The sequence below is a fragment of the Stegodyphus dumicola genome, chromosome 1 (assembly GCF_044657685.1).
Source record: "Stegodyphus dumicola isolate Sdum_Otavi_A_Nest chromosome 1, ASM4465768v1".
Lineage (NCBI taxonomy): Eukaryota > Metazoa > Arthropoda > Arachnida > Araneae > Eresidae > Stegodyphus > Stegodyphus dumicola.
The window spans coordinates 86644776-86655134 of NC_140768.1; positions in this window are offsets into that span (position 1 = coordinate 86644776).

Sequence of the window (10359 nt, forward strand, 5' to 3'; positions counted from 1 at the left end):
ATGTGAATCAATCAATTCACATGATATCATGTGATATCATGTGGATGAAATATTAGATATCATGTGAATGCTTTCGTTCATAAATAATTAATTCTCGTGATTTTCAGCTGATGCCATTAGAGAAATATTGTTACGTGCGTACGCTTTCTTAATGGATTGAATGCACACAGAACCGATGATTGCTTGATAAAATTTATTTTGACAAAAGATACCTTTTACAGTTCTAGAAAGCACTGGCGCACTAGAACTATAGCAACTGCGTTTGTGCACTAGAACTGTGCACAAACGTACTGGCACAACTCTTCTTAGTACGCGAGAACACAATCAGTGGTGATTACTTTAAACTAAGAACGTTAAACACAACACAATGCAAAGAACAAAGCTCGCACGATCTCTCAATAATCCGATCAGCTCTGAACTAGAAATTGAGAACTTATGTTCTCTCTGGACTTGTATAGTTTTTCCACGGCCGCCGAGAAATTTCTAGTGTAAGGATCTTAAGTTTTACTAACGTTTATTTTATTTTAAATCTTTACTATCACATCTTATTTTCTACTTCCGGCCAGAATTATAAGCATTAAAGTATTTATGCAAAGTTTGTCTGGCGAACGCCAAGTATTTAAGTTGTGGCTTTTTGCCAAGCGAGAGAGAGGAAGCAGTTAGTCGAAGCAGGCCGCTTACCTTAGAAGTTTTACTCAGTTGCTGTTTGCCTTCCAGGCTAGAGGTTTTAATCCTCTTGATAATTTTTAAACGTATTGTAGTGTTCACAGTTCTCTGTACTACATACGGCTTCCTGTTAATATAAGGCCAATCTTCCACGTTTATTATTTTAAAGTTAAATTAGAGTTTAGTTCTATTTTTATATTTTTACGTTAGACCCCAAGTAGCGGGTCTGTGTATTCCGAAGTACGGAAGTTATTGTAAATAGAGTAAAATAAAGGGTTTTATATACCCTTCTTGTGTATCCTGTCTACTTCCCACAGTTTTGAACATAGCTTTAGTAAGCTCTCTGTTCCGAGTCAGGTCCTTGCATGTTCCCGAAGAAGGTAAGACGGAACATTGAACCTGATACTAGTACCTTCCATTTCTCGAAATTACTGGAAGGCAGATACAACTAAAGTTGCATATAAGGGCTGGATATGGTTACAATACGTAAAGGAATCAATTGTAGTTATTTAAATACAGTACTAGTTACAGCCTCAACAGCCCGCCGATGTCTCTGTGACATTGCAAATGTGTCACATTGTTGCGATCTCATCGTTTCAGTGACATTGTAGTACGTACACTTGTCTAAATTTTAGCGCGTCACATTTTGACGTTTATGTGATGTCGTATCGTGAAGTCACATTGTGACGTTGTTGTGAACGTCCCGCTGCAACGTTCTTGTGAAATTACGCTGCGACATTGATGTAAGGTCCCATTGCGACTTTGATATAATGTCATAAAGTGACATAAATGTAACATAATAAAGTGGCATGAATGTAGTTTTACTGAAGATGTGAGTGGATGTAACTCAGCAGTGCATTATTTTTAAAATGACTAGTGCAATGTCACATTACTCGTTTTAGAGAATTTCTTCAGTAAAACAGAAAATTGCAATAATGTTGTAAAAATCCAATAAAAACTTATACTTTTCAAGGTATTAAAATATTTCCGTAATATTTGAAATTTTAAATTATTGAAATATTCAGTAAAATCGTATGGAATTTTCTCATCTGTGGGTGATCTGGAGGCAGGTAGCACTTCTGACTCCGTAAAATGATTAGTATATTTGTGAGGTTGCGTCATACTTACTGCATTTTAAACTCAAAACATATTTATTACAGTTACGAGAAGCTCTTTTCAAAGATATATGGCTCATGGATAGTACAGAACAGTTATTAAGGTGAAGTATACTCCTCGTGACCTCAGGATCCTGATAACGAGGGTCTCTCTAGTCGAGAGCTCAAGGGTATTCTGAACTCTTCTGATTCTTGTTTTGATGGAAAAAATCTTCAGAATTATTCACCCCTCCTTAATTCTTCAGTAGTATTTTACATCCTTTGATTCGTTATATCTGGAACGATATCAGAGGAAAAACAAAATTATTGGTTCGTCAGCCTTCCTGAAATCAAGAGGCTTTCATGACAGATACAGTGCAGAACGCTAATATCTCTTGACACTGGTCGTGAAGTTATGTCTCTTGTACTGTCAACTGGAACGAATCATTGCGTCTGCGATGTCAGAACCATGTCGTGTGACTCATCGTAAAAGCTTGGAAACAGGAACTAGCGGGGATTGCACACACAATTTTCTCATCTCTGTGGGGTCCGCCGTACTCCTCATCCAGTACCATCGTGATGATACGTAAAAATCAGGGAAATGCACATGTCTGCCCGAGTGATTTTGATGAATATTTGGTTTTGCGTGATAGGCAGATCTAGTGTTCAAAGTATCAGGAGAGCGAGTATCCATGTCGATATTCAACAAAAATGATGGTTTCACCCGATCAATTGAGACCGAAACAATTTTTCCATGAATGGATAATTTGAGCTCTTTTTCACTGCGTTTCACTGAGAACTTTAAAAGAGCCGTCCTACTACATCCCGTCGCACAAACACATGTGAACCCGTTTTTAAATCTTTGTGAATAAACACTGCTTATGTGAACCAGTTGGTTTTGGTTTAAGTTGCTGCATGCAACTTCGAAGTTGTTCGGCGTGTTCAAAAGAATCAGTTGCAACATTTAATGTGTCGAAAAAATCACCCGGAAGTTTAATGGTAGTTCCGTACCAAATTCAGCGGGTGTGCAACCGATGGATTCTTTGACAGCTGTTCTCAAGCCAAACAGTACAGTTAATAAAACTTCTGTCCGTTTTAGCATTACGATACATTAGTTCAGCTTTTAACGACGGTGAAATTCCTCAATTAAGCCATTGCTTTGAGGATGATAAGCAGTTGTGCGTATTTGTTGTACGCCCAGGCGTTTAGTTAAAGCCTTAAATAAACAAGACTCGAAATGACGTCCTTGATCGGTTGTAATAGTAGTTTGCACAGCAAAGCAAGCAATCCAGTTTGCGTAGACCTCCGCTACCGCTGTAGCTTGATGCGCCAACCTCTCGATGTCAGATGCAAGTTCTTGAAGGCTTTCCGTGATTTTCTGCTTGCGAGATTTCAAATGCAGACGGCTACATTCCTTTGCGCACTTTTACCCGAATCTCATTTCCATCGCACTCGAGAGGGCGTTGAAGTTTGAAATCTGGTCTTCGGAGAGGACCCCTAAGATGTCTGCAGCAACTCCGCGGAGTGACGCAGCCAACTGCGAAGCCTTCATGTGGGAGTCCCACTTGTTATTTTCCGCCACGATGGAAAACTGAGAAAAACGCAACAACTGGTGTCAGGAGTGGGGCTTGCGAGTGAATGCCAGTGACCCGCCTGCAGAGGAAAGCCAAGGCGGAAGAAACGAAGACTTTGATGGGCCTTTTAGCCGAGTTTTAGTTAGAGACGAAAGCTGAAATGAAAGCCGGATATGATGAGATAAAAGCTGGATATAAAGAGATGATAGCTGAGATTAAAGCCGGACTGGAAGAGAAGAAAACCCGACGAGAAGAAATAAATGTCGGCCAAGAAAAGGTGCGAGAGCAACTCCAACAGGTAAAAGGGGAGCTTACAGAAGAAACGAGAGCCATAAAAGACGATGTAGAAATGAAGGAAGTAGCTAATGAACTGCCTGAGAAAGATCAAGAAATGATGGATGAAACATCTAACGGGATTAAAGGAAAACAACGAAAACATGAAGAAATAAAAGACGGGAAAGAAGCTTTCGATTCACAAGTACCTGAAGTGGAAGAAAGTGAAAATGCGACTGTTAAGTTCGTCAAAACTGATAGTGAAGTTATCAATTCGCAGGCAGTAAGTGTTGAACCATCTGAAATTGCATGTGATGCTGAGATTGAAGAAACTGATGGACAGTTGAAGCAGTGTGCTCCAGTATTGCAAGAAATTCACCCACATCACAAACTATGTGTACGTCTCATAGTGCTGATTGTGCAGACGAGGACTTGAATCTAAACCTGGATACTTGTGTTTGTGAACAATCGAGTTCCTTTCGCGAATCTTATGCAAACATCTGAAATTGCATGTGATGCTGAGATTGAAGAAACTGATGGACAGTTGAAGCAGTGTGCTCCAGTATTGCAAGAAATTCACCCACATCACAAACTATGTGTACGTCTCATAGTGCTGATTGTGCAGACGAGGACTTGAATCTAAACCTGGATACTTGTGTTTGTGAACAATCGAGTTCCTTTCGCGACTCTTATGCAAACATCTGAACTGTTTTTCAGGAACTAGAAGTAAATAAGCATGTACCAATTGCTAAAAATACCGAGGTGAACTGTATGCATGCTGCGAATGAACTACAGAGTGGTGAACAAACTGTTTCAGATCTTCCTGTGGATAAAAAGTCTGAAAGGACTGTATCTTCAGACTGTGATATGCAAAACAGAAATGCATCTGTGAACTGCAGTGCAAAAGTATTTGACCCGGGTATAAATTAATGTAAAGACTGAGACTGAATTTCATTATGAACTTTAATTTGTAAAATTTAAAATTGTTATGTCTTTAATTTGTGTATATTTGTTTCTTTAGTTATGATATTTGTTTGTTTTATAACGTTTTGTTTGTATTGAATTTGGCTTCTGACCAAGGGTTGTATTGCCCGGGATGTGCAGTCCTTGGGAGGGGGCAGTGTTACGAAATGTCCAGGCGCGGTAAGATGGCTTCCCCGCAAAGCAGTTTTAGGTTTGCCATAAAACGGCAAGGGAAGGCAGGGTTGCCACATTGGGCGAGAAATCGCCCATTTGGAGACATTTGGCGATATGCCATGGACGGATGGAGAACCTTCTGGAACGAATTCTTACCGGTTTAGCCCAGACTGTTCTCGAACACCAGCCAAAAGCTATATAAACCCTGCTGGTACGCGGAGAGTCAGTTAGTATCAAGTTGGTGTCTCGTCTAGCGAGTCAATCCCTGAGGAGTCGATCGAGTTGACAGCCGGGCAGCGCGTGCCGAGTGGGTCGTCGAGTGCACCAAAAGAGTCTCGTAGTGTATCGCGGTTAATGCATCGTCGAGAGAGCGTGATGAGCTCCGGGAACGACTGAACCGAAGAGTCGGGAGCTGTGCTCTTTGTGTCGTCGAGGGCATCGCGAGTTGTAGCGTGGAGAGTCTCGAGAGTACGTGGAGTTCCGAGAACGACCGAGCAGGTTCGGAAGCTGTGCTCTGGTGCTTTGCAGTGAAGCTGTCTCCACCGTTATTGCCTGACATTGGGAAGGCTGTGTCGGTGATTGTTCCAGCGTGTTTATAGTAGATCTTCGACGACTTAAAAAGTGACTTTCGAGCTGTCCTGATTAATATTGATAAGTGTGTTTCGATATTTCAAGTGCTGTCGTCGTTATTCATTCCAAATCCACACGAACCCAGTACGAACGCGAAGGAAGAAAATAACGTAACAATAGGGATAGCTTCTATCGCCTTATTAAACCCATATTATAGCTATTAGGCAATATGCGAATCCATTGGAAGGGGGAAGTGGGCCGATGAGATGTATATGAATATGTTGAAATCGCGTAAAAGTTTCATTAAATTATTGTTAAGGGGGTGAAGTGTGTTTGTGTATTTGACATTTCTGGCACGAAATACACTGTCGTGCCCAGTTCGAGACATCTTTGTTGATATTTGGTCACACATATCGACTACGAACTAATTTTGACGTCCCTCGAATGGCTGAATGAGCTAAATTAGTATCTACACAATTAAAACACAATTTTTGAAATGTCTTGGGAACATAAGTAGTATGCCAGCAGATGTATCACAATATAATTCTACATCTGAATTTGGGAGGTTAACTTTTTTTTTTTTTTTTCCCTGTTAAGAATTGTTAGTGTTAAGTATTTCTTTTAACTCATCATCTCTTAATTGTGCTTAAACAATTTCTTCATAATCAATACGACCAATAATTTTAATTTGTGAAGGCGAGATAATGTGTCGGCTGCAATATTACCATCTCCTCTAATGTACTGAATGTCAGTTGTGAATTGAGAGATAAAATCTAGCTGACGAGTTTGACGTGGGAACCTTTTTGAAGTTTTTGTTTGAAAGCAAATATTAATGGTTTGTAGTCGGTAAATACTGTAAATTTGTGTCTTTCTAGCATGTATCTAAATTTGCGAATGGATGAGTATATTGCTAATAATTCTCTGTCATTCTCTGTATTTTGCCTCAGTGCTTGTGGCCTTTCTAGAAAAAAGTGCTAATAGTTTGAGTCCTTGTTTAGTAACTTGATTTAGAGATCCGCCAATAACGTAGTCAGCTGCATCGACTTGAAGAATTAGAGATGCATTTGGAGAAGGATGTGCTAATAATATAGCATTCGCTAACTGTTGGTTTAGCATTTTCAAAAGCTTCACTTGTTTGAACAGAGCAAGGAATTTTTCGCTTCTCATTTTCTGAACCTTTTAAATATTCGCTGAGTAGTGCTTGATTATATGCTACACGTGGCAGGTACCTATGGTAAAAATTTAGCAAACCTGAAAACTTCCTTAAGTCTTAGGACTTAACATTTTTCTGGTTTTTTGAAGTTCAGGATTGCGTCCACCCGTTCTGGTAAATGTTTAGTGGCAACCTTGTTTATTAAATGGCCTAAGAATACTATTTCAGGAACACCGAAAAATTATTTTGAAATATTTAATGTACGTCCATATTCGTTTAGTTTGTGTAAAAGTCTGGAAATATGTTGTTTGTGAAGTGTTTCGTTTTCTGAGAATATTAGAATGTCATCTAGGTATATGTAATAAAAATTTAGTCTTCGTAACACTTCGTGCATGAAACGCTGGAACGTTTGAGCAACATTCTTGAGTCCAAAATTTAAGTAAGGATATATATAACGATTTTAAGTTTTTACTAACGTTTATTTTATTTTAAACTTTGCTATTCTCTCTTATTTTCCATTTCCGTCAGAATAAACGCGAGTAGGATTTTTATGCTAATGAGTTTGCAAACTGTAAAGGTATTTAAGAAGTGGCTTCTAACCAAGAGATAGAAGAGCCTTCCTGCTACGCGCGTGTTTTTCAGTCGGTTTTTATGTCTGCCTTTAATTGCCAGAACTTAGTTCCTGCTGATATACGAGACGTATTATAGTATTTTGCATTTCGCTCACTACATACGTAGTATCAAAAGGCCAATCTTCGCGTTAATAATGTCTGTACAGAACTCAAGTTTAATTCTTATTTAGTTAAGTTAGTTATTTGAATATACAGGGTGATTATAATTAAAGTTTAAGTTTCAAAACGCTATAAAAAAAGAACCACTCATGAAAATGACGTCAAATTTGAAAGGAATGTTATTGAAGAAGGCGGAAAGCGTATGGCAGAAGAAAAAATTTAGTTTCAAAAGTTAGCAACAGATGGCGCTGCAAGCGGAAGAAGACGTAAATTAAAATGTTGGTTAAATTTCAGTGTTATAAAGCCGTCAGGTACCAGGCTGTTCCTCATTTTGCGTCTCAGACGTTCGCCATGGGTGTTTCACTGCAGGACCGCGCTCTGCTGGTAAAGCTGTATTACAAGAATGATGATTGTGCAAGAGTAGCTCTGCAAAAATTCAGGACACTGAAGGGTATAAAAGAAGGCATTGGTCCAATGAGTGTCGTATGTCTAAAGAAAATGATGCAAAAATTCGAAGCGACAGGTTCGTTTGATGTGCAATCTGGTAGAAGGAGAAAACGAGTGCATTCGACGGTAGTTGAAGAAGTGGCCCCAGCATTACAGGAAGGGTCGGCCGGTGGTGTGCAACCGTGCAGTGCACGAGGAATTGCCCGAACATTGGACAGGCCCACGAGCACGGTGCTGAAAATTGTACGAAACATCCTGCAATGCTATCCGTACAAAATTGGCTATGTGCAGGATTTGCTTCCGTCTGACCTGACAGCTAGGGAGACGTTTGCGTTAGAATTCCTGGCTCGCATGGAAATGGATAATGAATGGCCGTGGAAAATTTTGTGGATAGATGAAGCCCATTTCTATCTGACAGGATACGTGAATACCCAGAATTGTCGAATACGGGCAACAGAAAATCCATTGGCAAAGCACCCCGTACCACTTCATCCTGAAAAGGTCACTGTATGGTGTGGCTTTACGGCATCATTCATCCTACAACCATATTTTTTCGAGCAGACGGGTGCTTCCGATCCTGTTACCGCAACCGTCACTGGTCAGAGGTATGCGTCTCTTTTGCACAACCACGTGATTCCAGCTCTGCAACAGCATGGATGTGTGGATGAAATCATTTTTATGCAAGATGGAGCTCCTCCGCACATTGCACATCACGTGAAGCAGCTGCTGAGGCGCCATTTCGGAAATGCTCGAATTATCAGCCGTCATTTCCCTACAGCCTGGCCGTCCCGATCGCCTGATCTTACTCCGTGTGATTTCTGGCTGTGGGGATATCTGAAGGATGTTGTGTTCCGTGCTCCAATTGCAAATTAGCGGAATTAAAGGCACGCATTTCACAACACATTCTGAACATCACCCCAGAGACACTGCGATCCGTTGTGGAACATGCTGTTTGTCGCTTTCAACTTGTTGCACACAATGGTGGACACCATATTGAACATGTTTTGCGCCAGTCTCGTGACAGTTCCGAACTTCTTTGATGAATGGTTCTTATGCGGTACGTCGCCGCAAAACTCATGAAACCGATTTGTCCCTTTCGATGTGATATGTACAGTCATGCAAATAAAATTATTCAACAATTCTAATTTGTCAATACGTTTTAATGTGTAACTTCCACCTTAGCCGTTGTTTTACGAATCATTTCTCGTCGTGATTCGGCCGCTTACAGCGCCATCTGTGGCTAACTTTCAAAACTAAATTTTTTCTTCTGCCATACGCTTTCCGCCTTCTTCAATAACATTCCTTTCAAATTTCACATCATTTTCATCAGTGGTTCTTTTTTTATAGCGTTTTTAAACTTAAACTTTAATTATAATCACCCTGTATATTCGTTTTAAACCAAACGTGTTGATCTCTGTATTCAGAAGTGCGGGGGCGCCTGTATAAAATAAATAAAGAGTAAAGAAATAAAGAAAATAAAATTATTTATTTGAGAAATAAGGGATAAAGTTAACCCTTCTTACTTGTTGGTTATTCCACGCCCACACGAACTTAGTTTAAGTAAGCTCCCTGTTCCTACTCAGGACTCCAGTAATGTTTCCCAAGGCAATTAGAAGGAACACTAGTCCTGACAAGGAAACTCAAAAAGATCGAAAGGGATAATTACCGCTGTTTCATGTTTATGCTTTTCATAGACGGGTATATATATGATGATAAGCACTTGCAATGTCTAATTGAATATGTGGAATAGGATATGAATCAAAAACTGTAACTGAATTAAGTACTCTATAATCCTCCAACTGATTTAATATCAGTAGGCTTTTTATGTACTACGTTATGAGGTGATGACAAGTTACTCTTAGAGGATAGACAGATTCCCTAAATAAATTCCCTTCCTATCATAAATTCAAACTCCTTTTCTGTTTCCTGACAAACTTCAGGTCGGAGTCATCTTGCTTTGGAGTGAAGTGGTAGTTCTTTAGTTTCAATGTAATGAACTGTGTCATATTTGATTGGTTTGCTGTCAATAGAGGGATTAGTTCGGGAAACTGTCTAAGAATTTGGTGATATTGAGAGCATTCCGAAAGCGTCTTAACATTCAGTTGACGGCTGTGCTCTACTTTGCCGCTACTAACAAGAGTTGTTAATGTATCAGCAATTTTTTTTTCTTTTTTTTTTTTTTTTTTTTTTTTTTGTAAATTGACAAGTAATTTAAAATTGGTGAGAAAAATCGGCGCCTATTATGGGCCTTTTGGCATCGAAAGACAGGAAATGTCACTACCTGTGTCAACAAGAAACTTCATTAAGATACAATAACACGTCGAACAAGTATTAATTTATACAAAGTCAAACAACAAAACTCAGCGCTATATTTTCAAATTATCACAGGACTAGTTTCGACCATCATTCTCAGCTGCCAAATCGCAAATGATCGAGATAAGATATAGTGATTAGATAAGATAAGAACGGCTGGACAAGAGTTAATTTACTGGCGCCACTGTTAATGAAACGAGAACTAAAACATAATTTCCTTAAAGGCTGAAGGCAAAGAGGGATTGGAATTAGGGTCGTTAACTAGAACATAATTTTTTTTTTGAATGTGAAATGCCTCTAGAAAATCTAATTCACCAATGGAAGATATTTTTTGAATAATTTTGGCTGCAGGAAAATTGAAAGTGTGATTTTCGAACCAACAATGCTGGGCAACAGAAGAC